Source organism: Ixodes scapularis, unplaced genomic scaffold (assembly GCF_016920785.2).
Source record: "Ixodes scapularis isolate PalLabHiFi unplaced genomic scaffold, ASM1692078v2 PGA_scaffold11__112_contigs__length_91849675, whole genome shotgun sequence".
In the NCBI taxonomy this organism is placed as follows: domain Eukaryota; kingdom Metazoa; phylum Arthropoda; class Arachnida; order Ixodida; family Ixodidae; genus Ixodes; species Ixodes scapularis.
This window is the reverse complement of record NW_024609837.1, coordinates 2,058,573-2,068,537: the sequence shown is the minus strand read 5'-3', so window position 1 is coordinate 2,068,537 and position 9,965 is coordinate 2,058,573.

Sequence of the window (9,965 nt, the reverse complement as noted above, 5' to 3'; positions counted from 1 at the left end):
GGCAGCTATGGCTGAATTATGGCACCAACTTTGGCGCTCCTCTGGCGGACCAGAGAAACGCCAAACGTTGGCACGTCCCAAATACCGAAATTAGGCGTTACTCTGGCAGTTATGGCTCAAGTCTGGCACCAACTTTGGCGCTCCTCTGGCGGACCCGAGAAAAGCAAAACTTTGGCACGTCCCAAATACCGAAATTAGGCGTTACGCTGGCAGCTATGGCTGAAGTATGGCACCAACTTTGGCGCTCCTCTGGCGGACCAGAGAAACGCCAAACCTTGGCACGTCCCAAATACCGAAATTAGGCGTTTCTCTGGCAGTTATGGCTCAAGTCTGGCACCAACTTTGGCGCTCTTCTGGCGGACCCGAGAAAAGCCAAACTTTGGCACGTCCCAAATACCGAAATTAGGCGTTACTCTGGCAGCTATGGCTGAAGTATGGCACCAACTTTGGCGCTCCTCTGGCGGACCAGAGAAACGCCAAACCTTGGCACGTCCCAAATACCGAAATTAGGCGTTTCTCTGGCAGTTATGGCTGAAGTATGGCACCAACTTTGGCGCTCCTCTGGCGGACCAGAGAAACGCCAAACCTTGGCATGCCCCGCATTCCCAGATTAGGATTTACTATGGCAGTTATGGCTCAAGTATGGCACCAACTTTGGCACTCCTCTGGCGTACCAGAGAAGAGCCAAACTTTGGCATGCCCTAGGATCGCCCAACTAAGGCTATAGTTAGGCACCGTACTTTGGCACTGATGAGTGCCATGGTGCAAAAACCTAACTGCGCCAAAGTTGGGCCCTTATGTTTGCCAGACCTTTGCCCAAGTTGGGCATTCTTCTGGCGTGCTACTTGGGATGTGACGTCATTTTCCCCGCTATATTTATTGAGGAATTGAATTGGTGTAGACGTCACGGGACGTCAACTTTCCCGCGAAATTTAGCGCGGTTACGACGACGCTGACCCAAATGGCGACGGCGTGAAACCCGGAAACAGGCGCCTAAGAGCGGCGCTCTAAAAGAATGCCATGCCCTCTTTCCCCAGAAAAACGATTACGAACACCCTAGCCCATAATTTTTCGATAGTATTCGACCGAGGGATACCCACCTTAAATTTTTTACAACATCACTTTTGAAAATTGATAGAGCATACAATAGTATACTGGAGGAATAGCCTGACGGTTGCCTTTGAATTAACATAATTTTTAATGAAAGTGCAATTTATTTTTCTTATTTCATTTCATTTTGACATTACACATTGTCTGCAGCATCAAGGGAAAATAGCAGATGGTGGAATCAGGTTATGATGTTGCTAATTGCCGTTATAAACAATATAACAAGTCATTACTGTCAGCAGCTGAAACTGAAATATTATTTAACATTCACATGAAGACACTTCAAGATGTATTTAAAACAATATCAGTCACTGGCGCTTGGCAATCAAGGTACAAATGATCCCTTCTTCCATGGCAAGTGTAGCAGATAAGTGGTGCTGTACAGTGAAAAAACAAACCGGCTAAACGCAGGGCGGCGGAGAAAAGCTCACCGGAAAAATTCTCACCGGAGAAAAGCTAACGGGAGAAAGGATCACGGGAGAAAAGCTCACCGCAAAACCGGCAGATGCAAAGAAAAGCTCACCGACCCTTTAGCGAAGGCGGAGAAAAGCTAAATTTTTATTTTTTCTTAGCTTAGCGAATTGTGGGTCACACGTGGCAATTTAACACGATTAGAAATAATTGTTTAATTGCATTAAAATAATTGTTTTCTTTTTTTAATATTCTTGAAGTTTATTATACATACTACTAATTAGTCAGAATTTGGTAATCGCCCAATCTGTTCATTATTTACGACTCAAGTATAAAATCAGAAGATTAGATGCCCGTAAAAATTACAACAGTTTATTGACAGCGTGTCAGATTAAGAGGTGTTTTTTGCAAGCAAATATGAATAGCGGTGCGCAAACGTTTTTAGCTCCAAAGATTGCGTGGTGCCCAATAGATGAGTAGGTGGCTGTTGGTGTAACCAGTGTCGACTACGCTTTTTTTCTATTTTTCGTTCACTAATTTCACTGATGGCGAGAACAGCTTTGTCCTGTCGCATTAGTTGTCTTCATTCCGTCTTTATCGTCTGATCTGTTTTCATCATGTATAACGTTTACCAGTACGCCCCATCCGCAACGTTGCAGAACCCTAGTTTTTATACAGGTCACGAGTAACAACGGTGACAGTGTGCAGCTCTGAACCCAGTTAAAAATAAATATTAAGTCCATATAATTATCGTAAATTGGAACCAATGAGGAATCCTATCTAGGATTTTGGACCGCTAGCTAGACAAAGTCAATTGGTTCGAATTGTTGAAATCAAATCTAATCTAGTCAGAGATCGACTAATAAATTGCACTGGCCGCAGTTGTCCCTCCGTGTCCTGCAAGAGGACTGCTGCGATGCCGGTGCCGCTCGCATCGGTCTCCACCACAAACGGTCGGTTGAGATCAGGGAGTGCAACCACCACCTCGTCTGTCAGCATGGTTTTGAGCTGGTGAAATTCCATTCCTTGCTGGTTGCTCCAACGCCAGGGTACATTCTTCTGTAGAAGAATGGTCAAAGGACGGGCCACTTCAGAGAACTTTGGCAGGAAAGACCGGTAATACCCGGCCAATCCAAGAAATGCTTGAATGTCCTTGACACTTTGGGGGTTGGGAAGTCGCGTACAGCTGCAACTTTATCTGGGTCAGGCCTGCACTCTCCCGGTGAAATTATGTGCCCTAGAAACTTCAGCGATCGCCCACAGGCTTACGTCTTTGTCGGATTGATGGTAAGCCCAGCGTGGGCGATCCTATACAAGACCACTTTAATATGCCGCAAGTGATCTTCAAATGAACTGGAGTATATCAAGACATCATCCAAGAAGGCCATACAGAATGTGTGCTTGATTCCCACAAGTACTTTGTCCATGAGAGCTTGGAATGTGGCTGTTCCGCCAGCCACGCCAAAGGGCATCTTTTTGAATTCAAATGTACCCTTGTGGCATATGAATGCAGTCTTGGGGATATCCTCGCGGCGGACAAGAATCTGGAGGAAACCTTGGGATAGGTCGAAGCTTGTGAACCACTGAGCTCTGCCTAACTCTGCCAGTACCCAGTCTGTCCGTGGCATTGGGTATACCGGAACTTGGGTTTTAGCATTGAGCGGCCGGTAATCAACAGCTAGTCGGTATCCTCCCGACTTCTTCGCAACCAGGACTGGGGCACAAGACCACTGGCTCGAGCTGGGTTGTATCAAGTCCTGCTGCAGCAGATCTTCGATACAGGAATCCATAATCTGCCTTTTGTGAGCTCTGACCGGGCGAAGCCTGCAGCGAATCGGCGCGAAATCTCCAGTGTTGATGGTGTGCTACATCAGTCCCGTGCAGCCAGGACGTTTGTCAAATAGTGTGCCAAACTTTCCCAGCATGGTTAAGACATCCGGATGCTTTGCATAGTCAACGTCAGGATTGTCGGCGTGCAGCAGATGTCGATCATCTGTAGGCATCTTCTTGTTATGGTAGGCCTGACGCCCGTCATTTTCTCGTAGGGACTGATCATCCGCAGGCTGTTCTCTCTGCACACAAGAGCCTTCACTTGACTGGGCGAACAATCGCTCTAAGCTATAGACTTGTTCGTTATTGGCCTGACCGGACTCTTTTCTTTGGATTTCACCCTTGGAGAACGGAATACGCTTCTGTTGTTCAGACCCGATCGTCCAAGCGCTCGAAGAAATGTGTATGGAGATGCCGGTAGCGTTAAGAAAGTCTCTGCCTAGCACTATGTCCCTGCAAAGGCCTGGCATGTAGAGGAATCGCTGTTTACGTGATCCCCCTGCCCAATGCACTCGGCATCGTACGGAGCTTGTTGTCTGAGACCAACCGGCTGCAAGATGAAGGCAGTGCTGCTTTTCTCAAACAGTCGCTCCTCCAGCCACCGCTGTCGCAATAGCTGCATTTCCTGCTAGACTGACGCTTGACCCGGTGTCCAGGAGTGCGCAAAAGATTCTGTCCCCTATGCGAAGCTCCAGATGCGGCTCTTTTCCACCGGCTGCTGCAGCTACCTGCACTGACATGTAGACGCCTGCCGGTGCGGCGTCTACTGTCTGCCGTTTCCCGGGCAACTCGCTTGCATATGCCCGGGCTCGTTGCAGCGAAAACAGCGAGGCCGGCCCCGGCCCCGGCGCGCGCTCGTAGAGCACTGGCGTGACATGTGTCCCACACCCCCGCACCGGTGACACTGTAGCTGGCAATCATAGCTGTTTTCTTGGGGCACGGCCTGCTGTCGGACTGGGCTGCCGAAACTGCCGCAACCCATCTGGAACGGTGCTACGCTGTGAGCCTCAACAGCACCGAGTTGGTCCCTGTAGTACAAAGGCTGCAGGGCCGCCGGATGCAGGCACCAGGGGTACGTGTTTGGAGCAGCAAGGGTGGGCGTGGTCCAGGCTGCTACACTCTGATCCGGCACCGGAACTGGACGAGCCACTGGCGTCGCCGTTCGAGTCACCGGAACTAGGCGAGGCACTGGCGTCGCTGTTCGACTTTGGAACACCAAGGCCCGGGCCTCTTGGTTTGAAAGTTGGGAAGGGGGTACGTATTGGAGACGTCGCCACACGCGCTCCATTAATCCATCGGCAGCGTCGGCGAGTTCCTTGAGCGTGGCGAAGGTCCTTCCTTCAACGGGATCCCGGAACTGGGGATGCATCTGTCGGAGTACCCTCTCCACCTTCTGCGCATCTGTCACAGGCTCGCCGATCCTGTCGTAGTAACTGCTGATGATATATATGAACTGCTTCAGGTTTTCCTCGGGCCGTTGAGTTCGTTTCCGCAGTTCCTCTTTCAGTCGCCTCTTCTTGTCCACCGGCGCAAACTGACTATGGAACGCGGTGTCGAAGCTGCCCCAGCTCGTAAACTCCCCCGCGAAGCGAAACCACAGCTTGGCACTTCCGTCGAGAACTGCGGGTACGACACGGCTGATGCGATCCTCTGGCTTGACACCGTGGATTAGGCAGTAACTCTCGAGCTTCTCTATGAACCCTTCTGGTGACTGTAGATCTCCAAAGTCAGAAAACCTGGGAGGCTGGGTGGAGATCCACAGGACATGCATGGGATCTTGATCTGGCGCTCCGTTGGTCGCAGTGACGGCTGGCGTTACCAACGGAGAGGGTAACAAGGGCTGCAAGGGCTTAAGTGATAAGGGCTGAGGCGACAAGGGCTGAGGCAACAAAGGTTGCAAGGGCTGAGGCAGCTCAGGGCCGAGCTCACCTTCTGCAAGCTCGATGGGCGCGGCAATCAAGAGCTCGCGTATGTGGGCGGTGATCTGTTCCCGATGGAGCGCTGAACTATCCGTTTGCTGCATCATCATATGGAGAAAGTCTGGCGGCACGAAAAGCGGTCGATGAGACATCTTAGTATCCCGGACGAGCCCCCACTTGTCAGGTTTCAACGTCTCTTAAACACTTGCTCTAATGGTATATTCGGCTGGTCGTTTTTCGGCCTCTTAGAGCGCTCTGAAGAGCCGGTGTGCATTCGCTGGTCGATGCCACGCTCTCCAAGTATATTCGCCTGGTTCTTTCGGAGCGCTCTCAAAGCTCCGACTCTCGCCGGCCTCCGAGTCGGAGCGGGTTGAGGCGCTCTGAATTGGAAGTGGGAGCGCGCGAGAGATCTGGCTGCCGACCGGTCACGTGACTCCAGCCATTCCGCCATTTTGCTTTTGTGTCGGAATCGGACGGCGAGAACGCAGCTACTCCGCAAAAACAGGGCTGCGAAAAACAGCCGTCAGTCTCGACGCCGTCACCGTTGTGTTGTGCTCCTCGAATTGAGGTGAAATGTAATTGAAACGAAGACGTTTAATGTTACTGGTGGCACCGCCAGTGCTGCTGGCGAAGCTAGCAGACAGCGACAACACCAGCAGCTCGGACTACGACAACGAGGACCGCGTTTGCGAAGCGAAGTTTGCCGAGTTGTTTGACGCACCTTGTACCTAACGTTGTCTTGTACCAACGTTGCCTTGTCCCAACGTTGCCTTGTACGGTGCCCAAGGTCAAGGCCTATGTTTTTATAGTGCGAACTTACTCGGACAAAGCGGTAAGTACAAAAGTACGAGAGTTTTCAAGCTGTAATGTTGCCTTTTTTTGATAGCTTCGCAGGAACTTCCGCTTGGCACGGCTGACTTGCGATGAGCTTATCAGCGTCCGCGTTGACGGTTGCCATTTTTCAAGGATTTACGAATGGATGGATCACTGAATACTGCTCAACCCTTTGAATCCAAAGAGTAAAAGTTCCGCTAGAGGGCGGCTCGCGCCGTCCTGTAGTGGCGCACGCCACCCTCTATCCGCTCGGCTTGCCGCTCTGAAAAGTTGAAGAGCGTTCGGCTGGGCGCGCCGATTCTCGCGCTCCGATGCGGAGGCGCTCCGGGATCTGGTAGCTACGACTCGGATGATTGGAGTGCTCGAAAGTGACCACCCGAATATACCATAAGACACCCGTAAATCATGGCCGCTCATTCAAACCACCAGAACCAACTGCCCCCGAGCTACCACTTCTTTCTCCTCAACCCGGTGACTCGGCTGTGCGTGGCACAGCCAAGCCACCGGCCTCGTCGGCCAACCCGATACCTTACAATATATATGCTTAAATTTATGAGAATTGTAGACGCGCATTGCTCCGATAATATTCCATTCGATCCTATTTTCTTACCCTTTTTACATTTTTTCCTCACACCGGAGCAGAGTCGCCGGCTACTACAAAAGTCCAGGTGGACCTGTTTGTCCCTCGTCACTGACACCAATGAATCAGGCGCCTTTGAAACCGAAATAACGAGCACACGTCTAAAGGTGATGCCGAATCCATAAAAAAAAAAACAACAGTGGATCGTTATCACCTCAACATGTCGTGACCTTCCACGACGGATGGCCTCCGAATAAAGCAAACTTTATTGAACAGCTCCAGCAGCGGGAGTTTTGATTTACATACAACTTTCCGTTGTATTTTAAGATGCCCAAACATTCGACTAGTACCAACACAAACTAGAATAATAAAGGCCTGTCAACATGTTCCTCTTCCTCCACGGCACCTCATCATGGTCGGATGGTGCCGACATCAGCGATTGGCCTGGCGTCCGATGTCCAGCGTCCCTCGACGCGTTGATTGGATACGAGACCCAGCCTAACACTGACGCAGCACTTTTGAAAAATGTGTAACCTCGCTAGACCTTACTGTGATGACATCAATATGTTACTTAACAAAATTTGATTATTCGAGGTTATCTTTGGCAAACAGTTATCGGAAAATTTGCAAAAATGTACACCTCGGCCATGTTCAAGACCTAACGATGCCCTCCAGTCCGCTCGATCCCCCTCCGCAGGAGCCTTAAAGAGAACGACTTAATCATATCAGAAACTGTATTTCCTTATTGTATTTCTATATCATATCAGAGATTGTAGACAGTCAGGTGATGCGACTGCGAACTAACTAAAATCACTGTTGTTACGGTTATCGTTTCCATGAATTCATTGTGCCATATTAACAGGAATCCGCTAGATTCCTGTTGCAATGGCGCAATGCCTAGAGCCCCGATTTCCCATAATGATGTGTTAAAACTTACCCTCTGTGAGGGTAAATTGCAGGCAGCGTACTTTCAGACTGCGAGAAGTACAGTATCCAACACAATGAAAGACGCTTTCGACGATGCAGCTTCAGATGTTCGAGTAGGATTCGCGGTGCCCAGGCCCAAAATTCTTCGCGTGAAAAAATAAACACACATTTGTTCTATTCACTTTCTAAAAATAGAGTGCTGAGAAGCTAAGTGCGCTTTGCAGTGTCTAAAAAAACTGCCTAGGCGAATGGGTTGTTCATGTTGCCAAAAACTGTACAAAACAACCCTTAACCTCCTTCATGGTGATGTTTATTTTTGCTTTTTTCTTCATTGAAAAAAATACGTCTCAACAAACCTGCGATGTTTTAAGTCTTTCCGTTTTAACACGGAACAGATACGCCTCATGCACCCAACTCCCCTTTTTTATCGTATACATATGTCCGGTATGGACAGTACCCGTTATAACGGGCGGTAGCTTCAGCCACCTACCGTATTTTTAACGTACCCCCTTCCCCTGCCCTTCTCTCGATACACAAATTTATTACGTCTATTTCACACGTGAACGCTTACCTTTGTACACTACCTGGAGTGGTTCTGAGTGAACAATAAAGTGGAGAGGTGTCATGGCCACGGAGGGCGCTTGTAGATGTCACCTGTATTGTCGAAACTGGCCGCATCGCTGGCTAAAATTTGAAGGATCGTTCCAACGTAAGTTCCGTTTATTCACGAGACAGGTGTATTGGTCACAATAAATCTCGCGTAAAATATACACACGTAAAGTGCAGCTAAAACGAATGGTTACGTGACAATTTTTGTGTTTTTATTTTCTTCGAGCCTCAACGAGTACTTTTATCAAGAGCAATATATGTCCCTGGAACAGGGTGAAATATTCAGATACATTCCAACGTCATCGGATATAAATCGCCACAGCTATCGTAAAAGCAAGTGCGGTAGAGCTAAACAATTTCATATTTAGAAACACTGTCACATCCCACCCACAACACCATTTTGAGGTTGAATACACCATAGTTACACTGAACGCGAATGGAATATACATGAACTGACGTATAACACTAAACAACACATTGAATAAAGCACTTATTTGAAAACTGTTCATTTCGCAAAAACGTTCAGAGCTTCGAAATGACGGTCGCAAACTACTATTATTTTGATAAACACATAGGTGCAATGCAGTGATATCGAGGGAGTGTGCCGACAAAACGTGTATCCAGACGTCTGGGCAATATACCCACACGCCGCTTCACACTAAGTACGACGGCAGCCAACGCTACTCTTGAATGGAGCCATTCCAGCTACACCAAAAGTTTATTGTAGTGGCGCTAATCCCCTTCGTGCGTTTGATATTACTGAGTAAACCAATCACGTACAGCGAATACGCCGTCGCCGACACTTCGATAATTTTCTGTGGTGACTGCTTTAAGCACTGCTTGAGTGGCGCCATGAGGTCATAGCGTCGGCTGCTATCGCACTTTAAAGTTATACGACGTATATGATTTACCAAAATATGTCAAATGTTTAGTGTGATCACTTCAAGTACATTGAGAAAATCAATCAGTCAAAAGCTCCCGACTGTTAAAAGCTCATACGTCCTAAGAGCAGACATGTTAACATTACCCAGAAAAAGATAGTGTTAAGGAACATGCACGATGTTACTTTGCGCGAAGAGGTCGACGACGCTAATTTTGCTTCATGTTTATATTGACTGTATCTATTGTTAACGCTAACAGACAACTCAAGATCTCCGTGGCTCGATACCGTAACAGCACAAAATCATCTGCGCAACCAACTGTCCAAATCGTAACTTTGAGTCTAGCAATTCTATTTCCTCCAATCCCTTTGTGTCGGCCTTTGCGTCTGCCCACTATTTTTCCACATTAACTGCTAGGCTTTGTGACGTCACTGTAGCTTCTATCAGGGAAGCAGTCAACCTTGCTCGCGTACTGGTTTTCCAGGTTCCGAGAAATCATAGTAGGGAAGCGGCGGAACTTCAGGTTCAATATTGTTTTCACTATTTGTTTCGTTTGAACGTATTTAAACAAACAATATATACGCAGAAGAAACACGCGTTTATTTGAACACTTCAAATATTTCTTTAGACGGTACTAGAGAGCTTTGAATATAATAAACAGTTCTATACGTAACAGACATGAAAACGGAACCCTGCCATATAACACTCAAATGATCTTCTGTAATACAGCTGACTGCACTGGGACGTTAAACAAATCATTTATGCATTCTCACATTTTCTTGATTAAGCTCCACTGTTTTAGCACTCTATTATTGCAACCACTTCAAACAGAATGCATACACCAGAACTAAACCTTGCTCAACTTCA